We start from the raw sequence: 25,366 nt of genomic DNA on the forward strand, positions 1-25,366 counted from the left end.
AGGACTGCAGAGAGCACACAGCCAAGGACTGAGCTTGGGGTGGGAGTCACCTTTCCTGGCCTGGATCAATGGAGCCATGGGCAGTCCTGTGTGTCCTGTGGCTTTGCTGGACCCAACAGGAAGAATGGCTACATGTCCTCTAGGTGGGACTCATCTCATTGTTGGAGCAAAACTGGATTCATAAATGTTCTTTTTTAAAAAATAAAAAAAGTTTATTGATTTATTTTGAGAGAGTGTGTGTGTGAGCCGGGGAGGAGCAGAGAGAGAGGGAGAGAGAATCCTACCTGGGGCTTGATCCCACGAACCTTGAGATCACGACCTGAGCTGAAATCAAGAGTCAGACACTTAATGGACTGAGCAACCCAGGAGCCCCCATAAGTGTTCTAATCAACAAGAATGGATATAGTCTGTCTGGAAGGGATTACCATTCTGTCTATCCTCCAGGAGACCCCTCCAGATGCAAGGAAAACCCAGGGAGAAAAGGTCACCCAAGAAACCCTGGGTTAAACAAGGTTAAGGGGTCTCCTACAGGACTTCTCAGTGCCTTGAACATCTCAGGGGTAGGGGATTCTAAGAGATGCACAAGTAATCTTCCTCTCCAGGCTGGGGTTGCTATCTTCTCGCTCTGCCCAGCGCCTAGTCCAAGGGCTTGGGAGTGAGGCTAGGGCTGCCCAGGACCCCAAGGCCAAAGGCAAACGGTAAGAAGCAGGAATCCCTGTCCTGAATTGGGGCCACCCCTGAAGTGGGGCCAAGATTCAGTTATTTCATGTTTCAACTAGATAGCACGCACAGGTGGTACCCAATTAATACATTGAATAAAGGAAGAGCTTTCTGATCCTTGTGTGGGGGCGCTCTCCCTGTAGGTGGGAGATCCCACGATGGCGACATCTGCTGGAGCTGGAGATGCTCTGCGAGGGTCCAGCCTTCTGCAGGTCCCAGGCCTTGTGGGATTTTATAACATGTTTTTTTTTTGCCACTCTGTACGGATACCTTCTATTTGCCGCCTGTGATGCTTGTTTTCCATTTCCAGTGGTGCTGTAAGATCTCCTTTCAAAATATAATCACTTAAGTGAAAAAAATACCTTTTGAAGAAAACCCTCCAGTAAACAATAGTGAAGCAGGTGGGCGGACGGATGCAGGCCTGAGTGGAGTATGGGGCTCAGCGTGGGCTAGGGGCAGGCAGGCAGGGGATGGGGTGGGGAGAGGGAGAGGACAGGGGTGGGGCTGCCTCTGTTGCTGCTCGGCCCACCTGGACCCCCTTGGCTGCTGTCCTGTGGCTAAGGCTGCCCTTGACAGCCTGAGGGCCAATGTGGCTGTAGTTATGCTTGTCCATCCCTAGGCTCCCAGGATCTCCCTACCTTCATCTGATGCCCACTTGTGCCCTTGAACCTGTGTCCAACTGCCTTTTATTTGCCTGTCAACCTGTCAGCATATTGATTCATTGGAAAGGTGGCAGGAATGGAATGTTTTGGGGAAAGCTTGGGGTGCCTTGAGTCAGCAGAGAGCTGTTCCCTGAGCCCTCCTCAGTCCAGGGCCTTCTGTCTTCATACCCATATGGGCGATGGCAAAGCCGGCTGTCTTGTGCTGCCTCCCCAACTCTCTCCCTCCACAGAGGGTGAACTGGAACCCCTTGCCCAGGATTGCATGGCATAGGGAACAGGCATGGGGGATAGACCCTGACCTCTCTGCCCCACAACAAGGGCTGGCATGGCTGTGCAGAGAGCAGGTGTGTGGGTGTCTGGCTGGAAGACATCCTGGTGGCCCCTTGTCTGAGGCTGGTGTGTTAGAACTTATTCTCTCAGTGCCTTTCCTGACAAATAGTAGAGCAGGGGAATTTGGTGAGTCAGGGTGTGGACGGCTTGGGCCCCAGCACAGACTCTGCTGGTGGTTGGAGGTCACGTCATCTGGCTAATGAACCCATATGGGCAGGGTCCTGAATGGACACTTTTGGGGGATGAGCACCTCAAGGTAGGTGGGAAAGAAGGGCATAGACTCTTGCATGGGGGCAGCTCAGGACCCTGGGCATTGGAGGCTGCAGGCCTCAGTTCGAGTCCTGAGGTAGCTGCTCTATAGTGAGGGGGCTCTTGCTTCAGTGTACCTAGCTGCCACCCCTGTCATGGGTCTGGTGAGGGGAAGTGAGCAAGGACTGTTAGAGCCCAAGTGATGCTCTGGGAAAGTGGGTCAGGGAGCCTTGAGCCCACACCTCTGGTGTCACTGAACCCCAAGGCTTCCACGTACAGACATCCACTGGCCATCTCCTCCTGCCCCAGACAAACACTGGGCCCTGGAAGTTCGGTCAGTTCTGGGATTTCATGGTTTAAATGACGCCAGGGCAGATCCTTAAAATGGAGCTTGAGCATGTTTCTGACTGATTTAGGTCAATCCCTGGCAGCAGACCTGTGGCGTCATGGCCCTTGGACTCCATCTGCCTCCCTACCCTCTGCAGGCAGGGACCTTTCCAGAAGACGGTAGACCCTCTCACCGGGGCTGGGAGTGCTGCTCAACAAGAAGCTATAATCCTGCACCTGCTTGGGAAGCCTTGGAGATGCCGTGGGCAGGTGCATGGTTGTGGGGATGGGATCAGGGGATAAGGGAGGCCCCCAGTGGGGGCACCCAGAGGCTCCCTGACATCCAGCCTGGGAAATGCGCTGATGTGGGGATTAACAGAGGGGTGCATTGTAGGGGCGCCTGTGTGGCTCTGTCGGTTGAGTGTCTGACTTCAGCGCAGGTCATGATCTCACGTCTCATGAGTTTGAGCCCCATGTCGGGCTTTGTGCTGACAGCTCAGAGCCTGAAGCCTGCTTCGGATTCTGTGTCTCCCTTTCTCTCTGCCCCTCCCCTGATCATGCTCTGTCTCTCTCTCTCTCTCTCAAAATAAATAAACATTAAACAAAAATAAAACAAAACAACACAGAAGGGTGCATTGTAATAAAGAGCAGGAAGCCACTTACATTCCTGGCTCCAATCCTCACATGATCAGCCTAGAGTCCAGCGTGGGGCCCCCAGTCAAGCTGACCTGACTCCCTTCCCATAGATCAGACCTGCCCATGCCCTCTGGGACAGGTGTATCCCTGGACCACCCCCCCCCCCAATGGGTGCTCTGTTAAGGCTATGCTGGGCTCTGGGGGTCTCCCTTCCCTGAACTCCTGAAGACCCAGCCCTATATCCTAGGACAACCCCTCCCATCTTGGGGTCTGGAAGGGGGTACCATGGGTGTATGAGGCCATGCAGTGCATGAGCACCCACTGTGTGCCAGGCCCTTGCAAACACATTGCCTCCCTGTGAAGCAGGTTTGGTCATCCTGGGTAGGGGTAGGTGTAGAGACAGAGGGGTCCCATGGTGGCCCTTGGTGGTAGTGATGTCTCCTTAGTCTGGCTGTGTGTCCTGGCATACTAGCTCCAACCACCAAGTGGTTCTTGGGAGGGTTGGGCCCCACACCAGCTCTCAGCTGGGCTTTAGGTAAATATGTCCCAGCCCCATTTCATGCCATACAGAAATCTCGGAGGTGACAGATCTAAAGGGCTGACCTTCAGTGCTGCCCACTGCCTGCCTTTCCAGGCTGTTTCCAGAACAGCTTTCCTCTTCCAGGGGCCTGCAAGTAGGGACACCCCTACTGTGTGTCTACCTTCAACTTAAACCTCAGGACAGGGCCTGATGAAGAAGCAGGGGGGAGGGGCAGAGCCTGTTGTCAGCCCTGGGCTGCACCCCCAGGTGACTCACACCCCCCGCTAGTCTTTCTGTCCTCAGTCTGACACTCTGACTCTACCTCCAGCTGCCACTTTGGGTCTGCATCCCAGGATCCCCATGCACATGGGGCTGCATGATAGTGTTTGCTGTCACCACCACACCTCCCTAAGTCTGGGCCAGCCCAGTGAGGGTAGGCCCACAGGGGACCTTGGTGAGAGGGGGCTCTAGCCCGGCTGCTTATTTACCTTGTTGCTGAAAACACCTCGCACCACCTGGGGCAGCAGACAGTGGAGTGTGTGGGCCATCCAGAAGTCCTTGTGGACTGTCATATCCTGACAACAGGAGCCCTGCTGTCCAATGGCCTCTGTCAGCTACACCCTGCCTCCTGAAAGTGGCGAGGTCTGCCCTCCTCCACAGGCCCCATCAACCTCTCCTGGGTCATTGCCACCTCCTTCATGCTGGCCTCCAAGCTGATCATGTGAGGATTAGAGCCAGGAATGAGGAAATACTAGAAACAGAATGAGGGGTCAGAAGACTGGTTCTGGTCACTACTCGGGCCAGCCAGCACACCTTGTAAGTGGGGGAGTAAGGACTGCCCAGTCTCAGATATCATGTGACGCTCCTGGGGAATGAGGTGTGGGGCATGTCCAATTTGGCCCCTTCACGTTGGTGGCCTCCAGCAGCAGCAGCTGCCTCCCAACATACCCCCCACCCCGCCGCCCTCTTCTGGTCTGGCCACATACCCACCCCACAGCTCTGGTAGAATCCATAGATGGATTTGAACCCATGCACTTGGTGATCCCCGCTCAGGGCACAGTGTTTCTGCTGCTCGAGGCATGGGGCAAGGGGACTGGAGTAATGATCCTTTCTGGGGGTGGCGGGATGATGCTATCAGGCCACAACAATGAGGTGCTAGTGGGGGCACTGGAGCAGCAGCCTTCAGCAGGGCAGAACCTCCATGCGACTGGCTTTTTGGGGTGGCCCAGGGCAGGTCATGCAGCCTTCTTGATCAGGCATGGGGCCTGTTGTTCAGACTCACGGGCGGGAATAGACCTCTCAGAGGGGCCTGGGACAGACACCCTGCAGACAATATTGTTGCTGTTTCTACCCAAACAACCAAATGCCAGATATGAATTCCAGGCTCTGTTGGAAACATGGAAATCGATGCCCACAAAACAGGGAGGACAGAGCTGAGATAGGCCTAGCATGGTGGCCTCTCTGCAGGAGGTGATTATGGGCAAGAGGGGCCGGCAGGTAAACAAAACTCTTGACAGGTGGATGTGTCCTGTGATGGCCCTCCCCACCAGGCGTGCAGACCTTCCTGATCTCAGGCTCTCCAATCAGGAGGAGGGGCCAGCAGTTCGTTTGTGGCCTTGGCTCATGCCAGTACTTAGTAACTGTTGGCTTAATTCCTTCCAGTGGTAGCAATGGGTCCCCTGACCCCAGTACTTTCTGATGCCCCAGCTCAAGGCATACATGGGGCATGCACCTGCCTGCTAGGCTCTGAAGGCGATGCCCCTACCTGCTGGGAATTGGACATGGGAGGCGCCCAGTATTTGCTTGCACACCTGCTGAGGGCCTCCTGCTGGTATCCTGGGCCTTTGCCCTGCTTGCTGCTTCCAGGAGGCCTTTGGGCTCCCTGGGCCTCTGTAGCCCCACTCTCCATCGAGGGCCCCACCTCATCAACTCCCAACCTCTCCCTCACTGGGGGAGTTGGTACCTCAGTCAGAAGGAGTGGCAGATGTGGGGCGGATTCTGACGAGTTAGTCTGTCCCAGGGCATTCAGCTACCTGGTACCTGGCACCCATTTTGGAACCAGGGAGGTGCCAGCTTCCTGGAGAAAGTGGAGACAGGGACAGCCTTCCCTGTCCAGGACCAAGGCCTCAGGATGAGTGAGTGCCAGGGGCAGGAAAACTGGGCTCTAGCATGTGAGTCTGTGAGCTGGGTACAAGCTGGGTGGTGTAGGTTGAATGTTTAAGTCCCTCCCTGAATTCATATATTGAAATCCTAACCCCCAGGTCATGGTATTTGGAAGTGGGGCCTTTGGGAAATGATTAGGTCATAGGAGTGGAGCCTTTAGGAATGGGATTAGAGCCCTCATAAAAGAGACCCCAGAGAGTTGCCTTATTCCTTCCGCCACATGCAGACACAGTGAGAAGATGGCAATCATGAGCCAGGAAGTAGGTCTCACCAAATACTCAATCTACCTGTGCCTTGATCTCAGACTTCTGAGCCTCCAGAACTGTGAGAAATACCGTTAGGTTGTTCATAAGCTGCTCTGTCTTGTATTTTTGTTATAGCAGACTGGATGGACTGAGACAGTAGGCAGGGGTTTTCACCTCTCCAACCCTCCAAGCCTCGGTTTCCCTGTCTGTCTGTGAAACAGTGGTGGGGCGTCTCCTTGCAGACACACAGCAATGCAGGTATTACAACCTGGGCTGCCTGCCCAGCCCAGTGCTCACGGTCAGGTTGGAATGCTGCCAACTCCCAGTGGCTTCTAAAGCGCCTGTCCTGCCCAGGTCCCTCCCCAACCCATCCCAAGACTCACCTGGGCACTTACCCTCCCAGAATTCCTGGCATCCTCGTGGAGCTGCCTCCTAGGGCCCTGGAGGCTGATGCTGTTCCATCCACATGGGCCTGTCTTCGGCCTGTCCTCTGCCCACATTTGGGTCCCAGGGCCTCCCAACATGCCCTGGAGTGGGGGTGTGTGTGTCCCACCTTTTGGGCCATCCTAGCTGTGCTCTCAATCCCTGCCAAAAAGGTGTCAGAATTCACAGCTTCTTGGAAGGATTTCCTAAACAGTTGTATTTAATCTGGAAGGCTGAGATGCTCAGGGCACAAGCAACAGTGTGTTAATAATGGTGGGCCAGCAGTCAGCAGAGCCAACGATCTGCCTCCAAGGGCAGGAGAGAAGAAGGGATTTGGCACAGGCCTAGAGGGAGGAGGGAGGGGAATACCTCGGGCTTTGCTTGAGATTGAACCCAGCTATAGGGCAGCCATCTGCCAGGCTCTGGCCTCCTCCCAACTTTCATTCTACATCAGTGGGGATCAGGGAAGCAAGTAGTGGCCATGCCCACCACAAAGCATTAGTGGTTCCCAGAGGGTGCTGGAGACAGGGCCTCCTCCTCCAAGAAGACTTCCAGAGACATCTCCAGACCTGGACCTCCATGCTGGTCTGCCCCTCACTTGCCATGGACCCTGGCTTGGTCAGGAACCCTCCTGAGCCCCAGTCAGGCCTTGGATGGGTTTGTGTTTGCATCAGGAGCTCCATCTTGCCCCTGCTCCTTGGGGGTTCCCTTTGTGGTTAGGGTGTCCTTTGAGTCCTTGCCTCACCCTCTCACCCTGCCAGGCTCCTCTGCCTCCTTGCCCAACTGCTGTGTGCCAGCCTGTCAGGACCACCACCTTTGGAGGGTGAGGAAGTTACCAGTTCATAAAAGCCCACTTCCTCCCAGGTGCACACCGCCTCCTCAAGCATCTCTGGGCATCTTGCAGATGAGGAGACTGAGGCTGTGAGAGGCAATGGTACCCACACAGGTCACACGGCCATCCTGGGACATCTTCCAGTTCACACTGACATCTGTGTCTCCTGGGAAGCTGTTTTTCCAGGGATAGCACTTCCAAGTGGTGGAACTTTAGGTCCTTCCTGACCCCAGAAAGGAGAGCAGGGAAACCATGGGGCAGGGATGGATGTGAACACAGACCCTCTCCAGAGGTGGACTCATTCAGGGTGGCCTGTGGCCAGTGCACTGCTGAAAAGTCAGGCCATGGCCCTGTGTCACCTTCAGGGGGAACAGATTCATCTGTCCTACTCCTTGGCCATGGTGTCTAGCCATGGGCTAGGCTTGGTGGGGGTCTTTTCTTGCCAGCACTGTGTGGGCTGGGAGCATCCACCACTCAAGCTCTGTGTTTACTCACTCCCCCTTCCCCCAGCTGCTCCCCTAGAGGGGTCTCTCTCATTGTCAGCCAGCTGAACTCCACCACGGGTTCTGGGCCTCCCATATTCCCTTCTGCGAATGTGTGTCCCATGTCCTGGCATCCTCACTTCTGCCCCATTCTTCTCAATTGGCAGATCTTACTACTTGATTCCATGCTGTCTGTGGGGCAGGAGCCTGGACATCTCCTGAAATGAGTTTCTTGATGCCCTGTGGGCCAGGGACTGCCTACCCATCCAGCACCCTGATGGTCCAGAGCCTCCTATCCTCCTGTCCCACTGGCCCAGCCTCTGGGCCCACTGGGGGATCTCCTCCTGTCCTTTGCCTGAGCCCTGAGGCTATGGCATTCCTGGGAGGGAGCAACAGCTCTGGAGTGGGTTCCCTCAAGGCAGTGGTGTGCTAGACCTGGCTCTCCCCAACTCTGACCACAATGACAGCCCATTGGTAGCTCTGGAATCTGCCACTGTGGGAACACTTACACCCCAGAAACTAGCAGATGTTCCAAACCAGACTATTTCTTGCAGGTTGTGAAGTATTGACCATCACCTCACACTGGTCACACATGGGGCTTGCCACGTATTGGGGTCATCCATGAAGAAGTAGCCCTCTACCAGGTCAAGGGGGTCTCCTCCAGATGGATGCTCTGCTACCTTGTTCAGCACAACTGCTGCTGGCCCAGGCTCAGAGGCAAAACAGATGCCCTGTGTGGATGGGAAGGTGCCCTTGTACTGCCCACCCATACGACCTCCCAACCCTCCTAGGGTTTTTGCAGAAGGTTGATTCCTGGAGGGAGGGGCTTCTGCTGGGGAGAATTAACCCTGGATTGCCTTTGTTCCTGGGCAGCTCAAACCAAAACAAGCATACAGCCTTTAGGGAACAGGACATTAGGATGTCTTAGACATAGGGTGCACCACCTGGTCCTCTGCCCTGGCTGGGGCCAGGCTGTTGGGTTGGGGCAGGGCAGGCGCTGAGGTTGGCAAGGCCTGTGGAGGCAGCACGGCTACTCCCTGGCTACTTGGCCTCCATTCATCAGCTTGAAGCCCCCCCGCCCACCCTAGCCTTTGAAGCTGCAATAAATATTGATTCTGGAAAATCGATGTATTTCTGAGGCCCTAGCTTGATAGCAAAATTACAAGGATCAGGACAAAGTCATCCACGCACCCAATTCCAGCATCATTAAGAGCCTGGCAGGACTGAAAAAGTACTGGCCACATGTCCAAGCAACGAGTGCCAATGGCTGGGTCCACCCGAGGGATCAGAGTGGAGAGGAGGGGCTTGGCAGACACCAGCCCCTCCTCCTCACCTGACCATGGCTGAGGGGGTGTCCTCATGCCTGTCAGGGCCTTCCTCATGCCAACCCATCTGAATATCTCCCATTGATATGTATGTGCCTGGTGGCTGGGGTTCAGGCCAGAGCAGAGGCCCTTCCTCAGGGGTCTCTCTGCAGCCCTTAATCTCCTTCCCCTTGTGGCATGCCCCCGAGATGGGAGCTCATTTCCTCCAAAACTACCTCTTCCATCTCTGACCCTGGTAGCACCTCACCATGGACCCAGGCCCACAGAAGTGGCACCCCCTCCCCAAACGCACACTCCAGGAGACAGCCTCTACCTGCTCAAGGTTATTCTGGCCATTTCCCCCAGCTCTGCCACCACCACCCTGACTGACCCCTCCAGCTCTCTGATCACTTCTGCCCTCCTCAATCAGTCCAGATGCCTGACTGGCCCATGGGGACTTGGGACCTCACTGCCCCTCCCTGCCCCTCCCTGCCCCTCCCTGCTTTTGCACCTGCTGCTCCCTGTACCTGAAGCTCTCACTCTCCCTTCTCTGTCCACCATTAAACCCCCCTCCGTCCTTCCTCTGAGCTCCCACCTGCCTTGAATTGTCCTTCCCTGAAGGTGAGGCTGGGGATCCAGGACCCCTTGAGGGAGAGGCTGAGCAGGATAACTCCAGAGACAGTGTTTTGGGTGGGTGGGCACCTGCCCACCCCACCCCCCATGTGTTTCACGGATACTTCTTCAACTTCCTCTTGCCACTCCCCCTCATCTGCCCCCCCACCCCCAACATGTCCCATGATTGCAGCCTACTCTGCCTCTCTAGCTTCTCCTAGAACTTCAAGGCTCAGTCTGGTATGCTCTGGCGGGCGGCTTTATTTATGAGAATTTGGGAAATGCAGATGTGATGTTTCCAGCTAATAGCCCCAAATCACTCGTGCTGCCCCATTAGCGGGGAAACCGGCCTGTGTACATTATGCACTGCCTAAGTGGGAGCCGAGGCAGCGGTTTTATGACCCCATAAAACTTTGGGAGTTTATTGCTATTGAACAAACATGTAATCCGATGCTTCAAGTTCAATATATGTAGCCAACGGCATTCAGAGCCGGCTGCGGCTGTGGCTGTCATGGAAGGATCAGGCAGCCATGTAGGCTGAGCCACTGAGACATCCAGGGGCTTTGGGACTGATTGATGATTGATCGGCTGCAGGATGGGGGCAAGATTTGTGGTGGCCATGCTGGGTCCTGTGCTTCTGCATATTGAACAGCCCAGAGGGAAGGCAAAGGGATTCCTCGGCCAGCCACCAGGGATCTGAGGCTCATGGCAGAGGGTTGGCCCACAGCTCCCAGGCAGGGGGCTGGTTTGGGGATGCTGAGGCAGAGGCTAACAAAGGGAGTGTATGCTCCCTGAAAAACAGTGATTCCACTAGAGCTTCTGGTAGGGAGAGGCAAAGGGAAAGTCTGGGGAGGGGTCATTGGCTATACCTCACACACCAGAGGCCCTCCCACCAATCCCTTCATTCATCCATCTGTCTACCCATCCATCTGTCTATCCATCCAATCATCCACCCAACCATCGCTCCACACATCTGTCTGTCCATCTTCTACCCATCTATCCACCTAATCATCCACCTGCCCATCCATCCATCCATCCATCCATCCACTCATCCATCCCTTCTTCCATCTCTCCATCCATCCTTCTATGCATCCACTTATGTACCCACCCATTCATCCACCCAACAATCCCTCCACACACCCATCTGTCCATCCATTGACATCCATGTCAATTCATCCATTCTTCTATCCCTCCATTCATCTACCTATCCATCCATCCATCCATCCATCCATCCATTGCTCTATCCATCCTTCTATTCATTCCCCTGTCTACCCACCCATCATCTACCCACCTATATGCCCATCTACTTATCTGTCTGTTCACCCATTAATTCACTCACCATCCACCTACCCACCTTTCCATTAGCCCTTCTCTCCCCTCACAGATGCCCTTCAACCAGGGGATAGAACTGCCCCCCAGAGATGACCCAAGCCTAGGAAAGCCTTTAGGACCTACATCATCATTTGGAAATGCTGAAACTATTGCTTTGGACTTGGCCAGAACACCCACACCCTCTTGCCTTGTGCTTCATCCCCTAGGAACCTCCTCTTCATGTCTGTATGCTTTATATATTCAGTCTAAATAATGGAGAACCCTGTGGTTAATGGTGGTTTATTTATGTTCTCCCAGTTTTGCTGTGTGCACACACTTTCTCATAAGTTCATATTTGACTCTGTGTCTGGTCTTCATTTTCACTTTGCATTTTTGGGTATTCTAGCTGTTTCTACCTTTTCTGCAGTGACAAGTAAATGCTGTGGCCATACCAAGTCCACACAGCTGGATCTGCCCCTCTGAGTCAGACTCCATCAGCACAGATTCCAGGAAAGGGGCTTCCTCAGCTAATGTTTCAACATCTCATGACTCAGGACGCCAAAAAGCTGGCCTGCTAAAGCTGCCTTCGGTGGACAAGGGGCTTCTGTGATACCTGGCTGGAGGGGCTGGGGCATTCAATGGGGTTCATCTTTAAGGTGCTGCCTCATCTGCAATTTGCTGAATTCCTTGGTGTTTTGGCTTTGGATAGGCTCATGCTATGTTAATTTTATTAATTTTTTGTCATGTTAGTGTCAAAAATTTGCCCGATTCATTGCTTGCCTTTTAACTGTATGGTTTCTTCTGAGCCACCTGAGAATTTAGCTTTCACACAAAGTGTACTTATCTTTGCCTTTGTTCTTAGAAAGTTCTTTCCCATGGGAGATTTGGTCAATATTTGCCTGCTTACCTCCAGTTCTTCTCAATGGTTTCAGCTCTTTTCCTTTTGCACCACCTTACCCTCTAGCCCACATCTGTGGGCCCCACACTCCCTCCCTCTCTCCCCACCTTCCTGCATACATTTGTCTCAGTAGTCTTGGTGTTGCAGCTGCTGAGGGGACAGACCTGACCCTGGCCTCCAGAAGTGCAGACGTGCAAAGCAAAGAAAGCAGGTGTGGAGTCAGGGCTGAGGACTGAGGTCTGAGCTGGGGGCTGGAGGAGAAGGTGTCAGAGAGAGTGGGGGGTGCCAGGAAACTCTTGGAGTGATGACTGGCAGGGGGCGGGCAGCGCAGGACTTGGCCAGGGAGTGGAGCAGTGGACCGTGCTCTGAGATCAATTATGTCCCTGTGTCAGGTGTTTAGAACACCTGGAGCAGGGGGTAGGGCAACAGAGGGAAGTGGGGAGGTGGCAGAGTCGGGCAGGAGCTGGACATGAAATCATTGGAGACAGATCTCTCTCCTGTGTCCAGAGCAGCACCTGGTCCTGTTCATTGACCAGCATGGGAGCTGGAGATAAAACCTCTGCATCCCCAGACTGTGTTTGTTTTAGAAAGCTTTGCGGTGTCCCATGCAGGGTGCCTGAGGCAGGAGACACGGGATCCTGGCAGTCAGTTCTGTGCCACAAAGGTCTGGTCCAGAGTGGGTCGCTCTGGTCTGTGTGGATCTTGCTGCTTTAGGCCCCCCATATGCACTGAAGATTGATTCTCTCACCCTTCAAGGGCAATCAAGTCAGTAGAAGTTGATGCAATGAAGTCAATGGAATGCACCTTTGTGCTCTGGGAAGCCAAGCGGTCGGGTCGCTCTCTTCTCAGGACAGAGGATGCTCTCTTGAAACGAGCCCTTCCTGATGGTGGTTCCCTCCAGGCAGAGGCCCTACAGGCCTTATCAGCACCAGACACTGGACGTCCTCCCATATAATTCATCTCTGTAGCTGCTTACAGTCCTGTTGGAGGCATTTCTTGTTGCAACTGACCTTGGCAGGACTGTAGGGGCTGTGGGGGTGGGGGAGGCCACATGCAAGCAGAGCAGGAGGGAGGCACCCTTCCTGCCCCCACGGCAATGAGGGCAGGTGAGGGGAGGCCTAGATCCAGTGTATTCAGTCCCAGCCGATGGGCAGTGAGAAAGATGGATGAGGCATGCCATGCACCCTCCGAGGGAGCAGTTCCCAAAGAGTGAGCTGACAGAATGCAGGACAGGCCCCCAGGAGTGAGCTCCTGCCCTGCGGTCTCAGCATGTAGTGCTCCTGGGGATGCTGCAGAGGTGTTACCAAGCCAGGCATGGCATAAGGGGCACAGGTGGGGACGAGACCAGGCCTGTCCACAGATGGGACAAGATGGGCTCTAACTGTGATAGGTGGGCCCCGTTCTTGGCCACAAAACCTGATGATCCAGGGTCAGGTGGAGGGTCGGCTTGGCTGGTCACAGAGAAGAGAGAGATTTGGAGTCAGTCTATAAAGCCCCATGAATCCTTGATGTGGCTGGACACTGCTTATATAACAACACTGGCCACATCAACAGAGGCTGGGGCCTGGAGAGAAGAAGGGGACAGGTCTGCAGGGTGGACAGGAGCCTGAAGCTGTGGTAGGAGCAAGTACCAGGTGGTTAGCCCCCAAAGCTGGGTGTGGGCCTGATGGCTGCTTGGGATACAGGAAGGCTGTGTCTCTAGAGTGGCCGGTGTCCAGGGGGCAGCATTGGGAGCTCGAGGTAGTTTGCAGAGTTGGATTGGCTGTGATAAAGGCCTAGGACAGCTGCTGGTGTACTCAACCTGCAGGGGTGTGAGACGGAGAGTCAGGACCAGTGCCTTGGGAGGGACCCAGCATGGCCATTGTGCTGGGGGCCAAAGAGGGATGGGCCTGAGGCCCCTCACACACCCAGCCTCTCTCTGTGCAGGAGCCTCATGGTTACAGCTGAAAAACAACCCCATTAGCTCTGGGGTGGGGCAGGAGCCACATCCAGAGGATTAACGGTCAGAGGGGAGGGACTGCATCACTTCCTAGCCTATCGAGGTAATTATCATTCTCGATTAGCACTTGACCTGTGGCCTGCACTGGGTGCCTGTCAACTCGTTACTGCTAATTGCAGGGACTGGTGGCACCTCTGGACTCCTTACCTGGGTCTCAGCCCCTGCCCCATGGGGGCCAGTGGGAGTGGGGAGTGGGGAGGGGAACACCCACCAGGAGCTGGAGCTCCAGTCAGGCAGTGCCTCCAGCAGTCCAAGTCCCCACAACTGGGCCAGGCCCCTCTGCTCTGCATGCATTTTAGTCCCCTGGCCTAGAATCACCGGGATTCTTGGAGCTCTGTCTCACCATGTGCCTAAGGGATTTAAGAGTGGAACTCTGGGTAGGTCCACCTGTGGTAGGGTCCACAGGGTGGGCATGACTCTGTCCCAAAGCCCTGCCTTCACCCCTACTCCATACCTCCCTGGCCCACCTTGTTTTGCTGCCTTGTGACTGCTCCCCTTTGCCCACACGCCACTTCCAGCAGGGGCCACCGCAAGTCCTGCAGAGTGGGGGTCATGGACTCAGTCAACAAACTCTCTCCTAACTATGCAGAGGGGCAAGGGCCTGACCTGGACCTCCCATGACATCATTGTCCATCTGTTCCATTGGGACAAGTGTCTCGCTAGAGGTGCAGGGCTGTGAGTCCTCCCCCAGGATGGCCTGGGCAGGTGCTGGTCCTCCCTGGGGGGTCCCCAGGCTCTGGAGCTCACCTGGGGTGGATGGCTCTGCTCTTGAAAGGTGTGACCGGGACTGCCTCTTCCACCAGGGCTGACCCAGGTAATTTCCATGGTCACCCCGGGTATGGCTGGGGCATGTAGACAAGGGCCCACTGTGTGCCCTGGGTGTTCTCACCCTTCGCTTGCCTCTGCAGGTCCTGTGCCTGTGCTGCTTGGCTGCCCAGCTTCCCCTGTGGGCAGTCGGGCTCCGTAATTCACCCAGGTCCATGCCCAGGAACCTTCCACCGGGCACAGCTTTAAACATAGCTCCTGAAACCTGATGGGTCCCCCAGAAGTGGCCCCATGTGCGGCCGGGAGCCTCACTCTAGCTGGGGCCTGGCGCAGTTATGACTGGTGGGCGGACCTCGCCACATCACGGGAACCAAGACGCAGCGTGCACAGCTTCGTTTCCACTGAGTTATGGGTTTAATAGCAGAGGAGCCAAGCAGGCCGCCAGGGATGCTCCTCGCTGGCTCGGGGGCCCCGGGGCTCAGGGCCGGGCCCTCATCACCCAGGCGCCTGCCTGCTCCCTGTCAGCCGGCGGAAGCAAGCCGAGAGGAGATTTATCTCCTCTGACTTTATGAGGTACTAACAGAGAGAAGGCTGAGAGGCAGCAGCTAAATAATTGATGGCCCTTGCTCACTCGGGGATCAGCCAGGGCTGGGGTGTGAGGGGAGGGGGCGGCCAAGTGCCGGCCACAGAGAGCTGGGAAACCAGCCAGAGGATGCGGGGTGGAGGGGGACCCTGAGTTGGGATCACAGACACCTTGGGGCAAGAAGCAGAGCTCAAAGATCCTAGGGCCGGCTCACCCCTGACTCCCGCCTCACGCTCTGTCCACCCACCTAGCAACCTCACAGCTCTGTCTGTCCCATCCGCTGCCATCCCCTTGCCCTTTGGGCCGGATGTGGTCCCCATTGGGCTTTGGAGCTCTGCTTTTCCTTGATGAGTGATGGGAGCTGAGTGGAGGTAGGGGATTTGGGGGTGGGCTGTGGCACCCTGAGCACCCCTTTTCCTGGCAACCTCAGCTTCCCTCTGAGGAACAGTCCCCACCTGCCAGACACATCTGTCCTCATTGTCTATATTCTCTCTCTTCGCTGTCTTTCTGTCCCTTACCCCATCTCCAGCAGCTGGGGACTGCTCCCTTGCCCAAGGACACAGGCCAGGGACAGGGTGACGTGCTATCCGGGCGGGAATGGGGCGCTGCGTTTGGACCTGGAAGCAGGAGAGACACCAGCCAGACCAAATGGGCTTCCGGGTTGGATCCCAGGCCACCATGAGGCCTGGGCATGCCGTCTCCCTGAGCGTTTCATTTTTGGGGAGCATTTCATTTAGCAGGGTTGTCAGTGATCACAGTTTGGCCACCCCAAGGTGACATTCCTTCAGGAAGGGAGGTGATCACAAACCCCTCCGTCCCCCACCCTGACTCTTGCTCACTTTACTCTCCCTAAACCAGCCAGGATCTTTACAGTGGAGGGATTTTATTTGCATTTTTATTAAATAAATGTTTGCTATCCTCTCTTGTGGCTGGCTAAGGGTTGGAGGGTCACAAGTGGATTATTTCCTGTGGCACTGAGGGCAGGGACCTGGGGAGGGTAAGGTAGAGAGGTCTCCCCCTGAAACTACTGTCAGGAATAGCCATATGACTCCATAGCTCACCCAACAGGCCCTGCCTCAGTGTCCCCTGCAGGCTCAGGTCTGTGCTCAGGGCCCTTGGACCAGGTCTGGTCCATGGGACCTCTGCCCCTCTGAGGCTTTCCCAGTTGCAGGAATGGATGTGATAAGAAAACATATCACACTTCCCATGTGCCAGGGTGACAGGTGGCAACTGAGTCACAGGCTCATGATGTGACCTGAGCTGCCACCATGTCGGTCACCACACTTTTCTCTTGTGGGCAGCCTTGGATCCCGGGGGCTGAGACCTGCTCCCCTGAGACCCTGGAGCGCACAGTGGAGAAGGTGTTTACCAGGTGGACAGAAGCCCGAGCTCAGATGGATCATTCCCTTGAGTTTGTTTTCAATTAACACTTGCTTGGTGCAGTTTTTTCCCTGTCAAACCCCCTTCCTGCAGATAAGCACCCTCTTGGCCCAGTGTTATCTACTGAGCCCTTGCTCAAATATAAGCAGCTTTGCTGCTTTCTAAACACAACTAATCCAATTAGGGCTTTGGGGTTGGAGGTGGGCAGCTCCAGCCTGTGGATGACCCTCGGAGTATCCATGGCTGGGGTTGTGAGGGTGGGTTCTGGGCCAGGGTCATGATCCCCTCCCTGTGACACCATGTGCCTGGCCTGGCCTCAGAGGAGGGCTGTTATGAGGATGCTGACCAAGCTCCCCACCCTGTGCCTCTGGTCCCTGCTGTGTCCCCACTATTCCTTGTATGCCCAGCCTAGATGATAACCGGCATAGTACACAGCACAGCCCTGCAGACTGACCACTGGGGCATCAGGTCTGATGCACCACATTTCCTGAGGGACTGATGAGAGTCAGCAGTGGGGCAGGACCTGCATCATGAGACCCCAGCCTCACTGGGGGGCCAGGGCAGACTGCCCTCAGCCTGAGACCCCAGCTGATCCACGCCCTGTGCTGGCACTCCCAGGATCCTTTTGTCCCTAACTGTCCATTCCAGCCTTAGCTCCCTGCCCATCCGTTCCAGCCTTCTATGCCCGGAAGACACAGGGCTCCCATGGGCCTCACGCCCCTGGATTGGGCTTCAACTGGGGCCTTGGAGAGGCCCTTGCACTGGGTTTTGCCTGCCGTGGCAGAAACCACAAAACTAACCAGAACACGCACAGCTCCCAGATGACAGATTCAATTCAATTCCACAAATATTGACCACCGTCTAATCCACTCGTCCTTCAGCACTGGCTTGTTCCTCTGAGGTTCCCAGCATGGCAGCTGCATCAAGCCGTTTAATCCTGGCCCCAACAATGTCACTGGGTCACAGTGAGGGAGCTGAGGCTCTGCCAGGCCCCCAGCAGATGGGACCAGGGCTGGGGTCTGACCTCTGCACGCAGGAAGACCACCAAAAGCCACAGACTGTGACTGGGGGGATAAAGAGGGGGCTTGGGCCAGAGGAGGGTCTACCAAGACTGGTGGGCCAGGGGTCAAGCTGGTGAGAGGCCAGAGACTCTGCCTGGACCTCTAGGGTGGGAGGCTGGGTGAGCCCAGCATACCCTGAATCTGGGCCTGTGTAGGGCACCTTAGCGGGGCCTGGTGACTGGATGGAAAGTAGGATAAAGCCACTCCTTGTGAAGGTCCTTTCTCTGGCAGCAAGACAGGCTCGGATGCCCTGGGCACACAGCGTGTGCTCTAAGCTCTTCCTGCTGCTCCTTGGACCAGCTCCTGTCTGCTTAAGAGCTTCCCCTTGCCTTATCCACTAACTTGACTCTGCCCCTCACACTCTTTGCCCGAGACCCCTGTACCTTCAGTGTGGTTTCAAGCCTGAGGAGGCTGGGAAGGGGTCAGGGAGGGGTCAACAAGGGGAGTGTTGAGGGGCACTGTGCCTCTGTCATGACTCGTTGCTTGTGGGCCACTGCATGGTGGAACCTTGAATTGGGTCTGCAGAGGACCTGGAGTCTGGTTCCTGGTCATCTAGACTCAGGAGGGACAGCCATGTCCTGTCTCAATGGCCCTCTGATGCAGTACACTACAGGCTTCCCTGAGTGGTACCCCTGAAACCCTAAGCAGAGGAAAGCACATCCACTCATTTTTCAGGCTCTTGTCCTCTAGGCCCACCTGTGCAATGCCTCCAACCATCTCAACTGAGACTGAGGCTAGTCACTCACACCTTACAGAGAGTGAGCTGCTGGAGTGGCCCCTGACAGGCATGGTGTGGGCTTTGGGGTGGTCTTGCAGTGAGCCTCAGCTGTCCATATGTGGGGAGGAGCTGAGGCTCCAGGATAGCCCCTGCCACCTCAGCAGTCCTGACCTGGCAGCTAATCTCTGCCAGGCACTGCAGATCCATGGTGACCCTGGGCACCAGGAAATTTATCAGAAATGGAACTGATAGATTAAAGTAGAATCAGGAGAATTGATTTTTCTCCCTGGGCACTTAAATGCTGCTCTCAATCAGGTGATCCACTCCTGGGTAGGGCTGGCCCTGGGGACAGAGGCAGAGGTGAGAGGGAGGCCCTGGGGACAGAGGTGGGTTCAAGCTCCAGCCTAGTCTCTTGGAGAAATCTTATGTGAAGTCCCTTCTCCTCTGGCTGGGCAGGAACCAGAGGCTGAACCCTTGTCCCACGGATTGTGTGAACTGGCCAATCCTGTCCCCTCTGAGCCTTGGTGGCTTTGGCATAAGCCCAGGGGAGCCAGTGACTCAACTCATTCACTCATTCATTCATGCATTTGACAAGCCCTGTGGCGAAGGGATAGTGATGAGCCTCCACAGGACGCACATTGGCGACTGAGACAGTCCAGACCCATGTGGGGAGCCTCAGCAGGCAAGGGACCCCTCCCCTCCACACTCAGGTGCACCTGCTGGAGTTCATCTGTGCTTTCTGCTCTGCAGTCCCCACCCCGTCCTCCCATCCGTCTTCTGCTGTGGAGCCAGGCATGGGTTGAGTTGGAATGAGCAGGATAGTCACCCTCTTGTTCTGGCTCCTGCGGCTTGAGACTATGGCTAGGGACACTGTGGGCACTTCAGGTGGCCTTGGGCCATGGTGAGGCTCCTGAGCAGCTGGAGTGTGGTCTCCGCTGTGCCCTCCCTTGGACCGTGACAGGTGTTGTTGGCAGGCACTGGTTGAGGAAGGGGAGGTAAGCCAGTGCCAGGACTGGCCCCAGTGCCACAGGCCCACCCCAGTCTGACCTTGGGAGACTGTGATGGGCCCAGGAGGCCCAAGGCAGTGGGTCAGCGCATTTTGGAGGCCTAGAAGGCCTCTTGGAGCCTGGAAGAGAGGCACTCCAAGCCCTGTGTTTGGGGATTGTGGGGTAGTGTCAGCAAGATCAGCCTTGTTACATTCATCCCTGGACACCCTGTAACACACTGCCCCTCTCTAAAAAGAAAGCACAAATAAAACCCTGGTAGTAGTGACCAAGCCAGTCCAGATAATGGCTGGGATTTCTAGGCCCAGACTGGTCCCTGTCTAGGAAGTTCTGTATTGTCCCCATCTCTGAGAATCTGGCTGGGGATCCCGGGGTTTGTCAAGTGTGTGTCTGAGCCTCAGTCTCCCCCTGCATTTGGCAACCTGACCTACAGGGTTGGTGTAAGGGTGCGATGAAGCAGCCAATCACCAGTATTAACCCCTGCAGGCTGCAGACCCTAGCCCGGGGTGAGTCAGGACCCCTGTGTACCACCTGTCCAGTTATCTCTGGTAGCCCCTCCCAATCGGACGATGGCCTCTGACCTTTTCTGGTGGCCCTATGGACCACAGGTGAAACTCTGACCCGTGAGACCAAAGGGCATGCTGAGGGCCAGCCTCCCTGGGTGACCTCAGGAGCTACAAGGGAACTAGAGCAAAGCAGGCCACTGCCTACTTTGGCCAGTAGCAGGACACATGGGATACTGGGTGCCCATGATGCTAACCATGCTTGAGCTGACGCCCTGCCATGCTGGCCACGTCTTCACTCCCCCACCCCTGGAAGCTCTGGTCTCTGATCTCTGGGTGTCTGAGCCACAGCAGGCAATTGGGAGAGGAGGAGGTTAGACCAGGCCCAGATATGACTGTACCCCCCACCGGTGGGTTGGCCTCTGCCCAGGCCCCCTCCACAGGCCAATTCCTCCTCACAGCTGGAGAGGCCTGGGAGCCACGTGACAATCAGAAAGTGAGAATAAGCGGAGACCCCCAGGCTGTCCCCCACCACTGCAGGGATGACAGCTGGCTGAGTCACACCGTCCAGACTTGCTTCCTTCTGTTCCTGAAGCACCACACATCTCTGTTCACCATGACAAGCACTGCAGGCAACTCACCACCGCAGTCTACTCTCAGAGGGTCTGGGCTCCCCCAGGTGATGAGGACAGCTTGGCACATCAGTCAGAAACTCCACCTGCCCCAGCCAACCCTCAAGAGCTGGGTGAGCTTCTCCTCACCTTTTCCTCTGAGTACAGGCATGGCTGGTCGTGGGGTGCTGTCCTAGAAGCCCAAATCCTCTTTATTGGAAACTGGAACTTCTTGGTGGTGGATGGTCCTGCCCCAAGCCCAGTGGGTGAATGAGCTTGGCGTTCTGCCTGAGGGTGGGGGCAGCTCCCATGGACAACCACTTTGGAACTGGACCCCCAAAGCTGGGAGTATGGAATCTGGGCCATGCTGGGTGGGCCCAGGGCACTGGGAAGGGCCTGAAGTTGTAGGTGGTCCTTGGCGGGAGGCTGAGAACACTGAGCAAACCCAGTGCAAACTTGGTCAACGAGCCTGTTTGCTCTGCATCAAAAGCTCGGGTATGGAAAGGGGCTGGGCAGGCAGGAGGGTGGTCAGTGGGCTCAGGCCTGGGCACAGGGTGCCGTTAGGGCAGCTTGCAGTCAGTGTCTGGCTGGCGTGGGGTACAAGAGCTGGCCAGACAACACTGGATGCTGTTCACGCTCTATGCTGCCATGAAATCAAACCAACCGGTCTTGGCCTCACTGAGTGCTCATCTCTGCTCGGCTTCCGTCCCTTGTGCAGCTTCCCTCACTATCCCCACAGAGCCTCCTGAGAGTCCCCGTCCATGCATGGCTGCACTAAGACAGGCAACTACCAGCAAGTCCCCCAGTCTCCCTTCCCACTTCGTCCGGCCCCACCCTCACCTGCCCTGCCAGTGCGACTGCCATGAAGCTCCTGCTTGGCACCTGGAGTGGCGGGCTGCCTCTGGCTGAGGAGGAGACCTTCCTGGCTGGGCCTTGACCTGTGGTCAGGATCATGACCCTTGCCTCCAGGGAGCTGGCCTCTATGACAGCATCTGGCCCTGAGGGCCTCACAGCGGCTGTCACTTTCGAAGTCATATCAGGCTGGCAGCCAGAGGCACAGAAGTCCATATGGACGGTGGCTGTAGCTCTCACATTGCCACCACCAGGGTACAGCCTGCAGCCCACTCTTATTCATCCTCCAGCCAGCCTTTCCCCAGACTCAGACCCCAGCTCCCCAGGGAAGGAGTTCCTGGTTCCCCCAGAATGGCCAGTGAGGGTAGGAAGGCAGACCATTGCCTCTCTCTGGCTGGGTAGTCCTGGTGCCACAGTGAGACCTGCGGTGCCTCCCCAGGCAGGGGGTCTGCATGCAGCTTTGACCCCCTGCTGTCCACCTGAAGATGCCCCTCTGTCTGACTCCCAGTGCCTGGGCTCCAGGGTTCGCCTTGACCTCTGCCCTGTCTTGGCCCAGTACCCAGACCCAGTGTCGCTGGCCTGTGCTGCCAAAGGCCAGCAAAGCCACTCATCAGGAGGTCACCTCTAGATGATATGTCTTTCAGGCCTTTGGTAACCTCAGGGATGAGTTTTATGTAGAGAGAGAGAGACCTTTGTTCTCATCTTTGCTGCCTTATTTCCGTCTTCCCAGCTCTATGGGACAGAACCCAAGTCCTTGCCTGTCCTGTACCCCATTGTATGCCCACCTGGGGGCCCCATCCAAGGTGGTCCCCAGAGTGGCTGCATCTCCACAGCCACTGAGCATGTGGGTAACTGAGCAGACACACCAACCGCCTGCCAGCCCCCTGAAGTCACCCCCCACCCACCTCCTCACTGCTCAGCCCAAGGCATCTCTGGATGATGAGGGTAGACCTAGAGTTGCTGGGGTGCAGAGGAAGGTCTGGAACCGCTAGTGGGCCCTCGGCTGCTTGCCTGACACATGGGAAAGGGACTTGGCAATAACTGCAGGTGGGACACCCACCTCTGGATGTCACCGATGGGTCTGCACAGAGTCTGAGTGAGAATGAAAAGCCAGAATGTGCTCATGTGTGTGCATGTGAATTGTGAGCCTGAACATGTGTGTGTGCAAAGCTGCATGTTCGAGAGCATGTCAGCACACATGTGTGTGAGTATGTGTACGTGTATATGTGTATGTATGTGTATATGAGAACGTGAGTGAGCAGGCATAAAAATGTGCCTGTGTGATGTGTGTGCGGGTGCATGTGAGCATGCAAGTACGTGGCGTGTATGCAGGTTCGTGCAAGTGTGCACCAAATGTGCATCAGTGTGAGTGTGTATGTTTGTGATGAGTGTGTCCGTGTGCACATGTGAATTGGTATATATTGACAAATGTCTGTGAGTGTGCAGATATGTGTGAGTGTACAGGTAGGTGGTCCAGGTTTTACACTGATTTTGGTTTCCAGGGAATTAATTTTGACAGCTGGGGTGCCCAAAAGGGTGGCTAAGCCCTGGGGCAGTCCTAAGGCGGAAGTGCCTGGTTCCTGGCATTGGGTGCCGTGCCCAGGATACTAGGGGCCCTCAGAGTGGAGCCCTTGGCCAGATGGTATTGACCGGTGGAAGTCATTACTGGCCTGGGAGCTGGGCCTGGGCCCTAGGGCTAGAGGACCGGCCCTGACCCTCTTTTCCTCATAACCAGCAACTCACAAGGAAAGTGCTCACAGGGCAGACCTGCCATGGGCCACCCTGACCACATCCCGCAGAGATGGCTGCTGTATTTCCTTCTCCCCAGTGGTGAGGCTCCGCCCCACCCCGGGTCACCTGGGGTTCACAGCCCACGGTCTGCACTGGCCAATGTCCACCGTCAGCAGAACACATGGGCACTGTGCAGTATTCTCTGTGAATCTGGGGGCGCGAACAGCCCTGCTGGGTGGGGGTGTGTTACATGCACAACACAGGCTCCTGGCACTAGTGGGTGTTTGCAGGCTCTAGTTTAGTTAGCACGAAGAACATTTCAGACCTGAGCTGCCAAGCCTGCGGCTGAGCAGTGCCCAGGGGTGCTGGGAAGAAGGAGGGTCCTGGCCAGGAAAGTGCTGCCAGAGGGGATCATCAGGGTCCCCAGCCTGACTGAGCCTGGGGAACACGGGCTGAGGTCCTGTGTGTGCTTGGCTTGCATGTTCAGTTCTGAAGCCCCGGCTGGGACAGCTGGGCGTACCTCAGGGACCCTCCTTGTGGCACAGATACACCATCGCTGACCCCATACCCCTACAGGCAGCAGAACTGTAGACTCTGGGCCAGCCTTGCCCCTCCGGACCCCAGGGGGGGCCACTCTACCTTCCATTTGGATGTCCCCTCCCCCACCACACCCACTTGCCCCCTCCTTCACAGCTATTCCAGGAGCACAGGGAGGGTGCTCAAAGCCGGGTGCAACTGGCTTCGTTGGCGTTTCCGGAAAATGGTCTCTCCAGGCAGGGAGGGCCTAGCCCATGTTCCCAGCAGGGTTGTCTGGCTGGGGGGTCTGCGCCTCGCCCCTGTGCCCCCAAGTTCTTGGCTCCCCCCACCACCACAGCCTTTCTTGCCTGGGGGGGCCTCTGGCCGCCGCCCGCCCGCCTCAGGGTGCGAGATTTCACAGTGGTGTTCTCCTTGCCAGCTTGTGTCTCACGTAGGGGATGTTTCCATTTTTACAGCAGCAAGCAGAGATTCCAAGCGCCTCAGCCACAGCCGGAGCACGGCAGCCCCCGGGGAGCTGCTGCCACGTCAGGTGCTTTGTGGGGAGCGGGCTGCTCTGCCAGCCACGGCCCTAATTGCTGTCACTCAGGGAGCCAGCTCTAGCCTGGGGCGGTGTGGCGTGATGGGGACCTCACGGGTGGGCAAGAGCCAGAGGAAGGGTCTCCGGGGCAGGCACAGCTGCTGGGGGACTCGGGTCCTGCGTCCATGCCTGCTGGCAGCACCACGCATAGAGACTCCGTGGTGGTCCTGGGGCAGGAGCTTTGCCTGTGGGACACACATCATGTGGGGTGGGTTGGAATCAGCCCAGGTGGGTTGGAATCTTGGTATTGCTTCCACCGGCCTCGTGGCCCTGGCTCAGATCCCGACCCTGCTAGCCTGTCCTGGGGCTGCAGTGAAGAGTGACCGAGGTGGCTGGCTGTGGGTTGAGGTGTCTCTGCTGTCATTGCCATTACTTGACTCTGTTCTGTTGCTGAATATTACCTGCAGACTCTGGCAGCATCCCCAGGGTGGGAGGGACACACCGTCCTCTGTCACCTCTCGTCCTTGCTTGGGGTTGTCTCCCAGGAACCGCTGGAGTACAACAAGGACTGTTAGGAAGATTTTCTCAGAAATATTTGCTGCCCAAGTCACAGCAGGTCTGTGAGCTTGACGTCCAAAGATCTTCATGAGCCACTGTGAACTCCACTCTGCCCCTGAGGCTTAGAAGGGAAAAGGACAGAAAAGGGGCAAATGGCATGCTCTGTAGTTTACAAACAGAATGATAAGGATTCTTAGGGAACAGGAGGAGGATTTGGCTTTACTGTTATCTAAGCTGTGCGCTTTGAAAGAATAGGGTGTTGTTTGGCCCATCACATAGGTGGCTGGGGCAGGGGATATCACAATCATGAAGGGGCATTACTGACTCTGAATCCCTGGGAGCATCATCAGCACTGCAGTCCTGCAGGGAATGGGGCAGGAGCTGAGGGCAAGGGCTGCAGTCAGTCCTGGCCCAGGGGGAGGCAGGGAACTTTGCTGGGCTGTGCCTCCACCTGCCCCATGCCTGACCACTGGGATGCCTCCACAGGCTCCAGGCAAGGAGGAAAGGGTAAACTGAGTCACAGAGGGGCCAAGGTGGGCACAGGCTGTGGTTGGCATGAAGAGGAGTGTCCAGCTGGGCCCTGCACCATCCATATGTAGGGAATGGGGGCGCCTGGGTGGCTCAGTCGGTTGAGCCACCGACTTCGACTCAGGTCATGATTTCACAGCTCGTGAGTTCAAGCCCCGCGTTGGACTCTGTGCTGACAGCTCAGAGCCTGGAGCCTGCTTTGGATTCTGTGTCTCCCTCTCTCTCTGCCCCTAACCCACTCGCATTCTGTCTCTGTCTCTCTCAAAAATAAATAAACGTTAAAAACATTTTTTTATATGCAGGGA

General features: G+C 56.1%; 1 long non-coding RNA gene across 1 annotated transcript; it reads right to left on the minus strand.

The window, feature by feature from the left end:
* Positions 1 to 11,100: 11,100 nt before the first annotated feature.
* Positions 11,101 to 21,269, minus strand: LOC131490558 (uncharacterized). Its single transcript, XR_009251124.1, has 2 exons — positions 21,179 to 21,269; positions 11,101 to 13,515 (listed from the first exon to the last, which is right to left on the minus strand). It is a non-coding gene; the product is annotated as an uncharacterized LOC131490558 (long non-coding RNA).
* Between the last annotated feature and the right edge of the window lie 4,097 nt (positions 21,270 to 25,366).

The sequence above is a fragment of the Neofelis nebulosa genome, chromosome 11 (assembly GCF_028018385.1).
Source record: "Neofelis nebulosa isolate mNeoNeb1 chromosome 11, mNeoNeb1.pri, whole genome shotgun sequence".
In the NCBI taxonomy this organism is placed as follows: domain Eukaryota; kingdom Metazoa; phylum Chordata; class Mammalia; order Carnivora; family Felidae; genus Neofelis; species Neofelis nebulosa.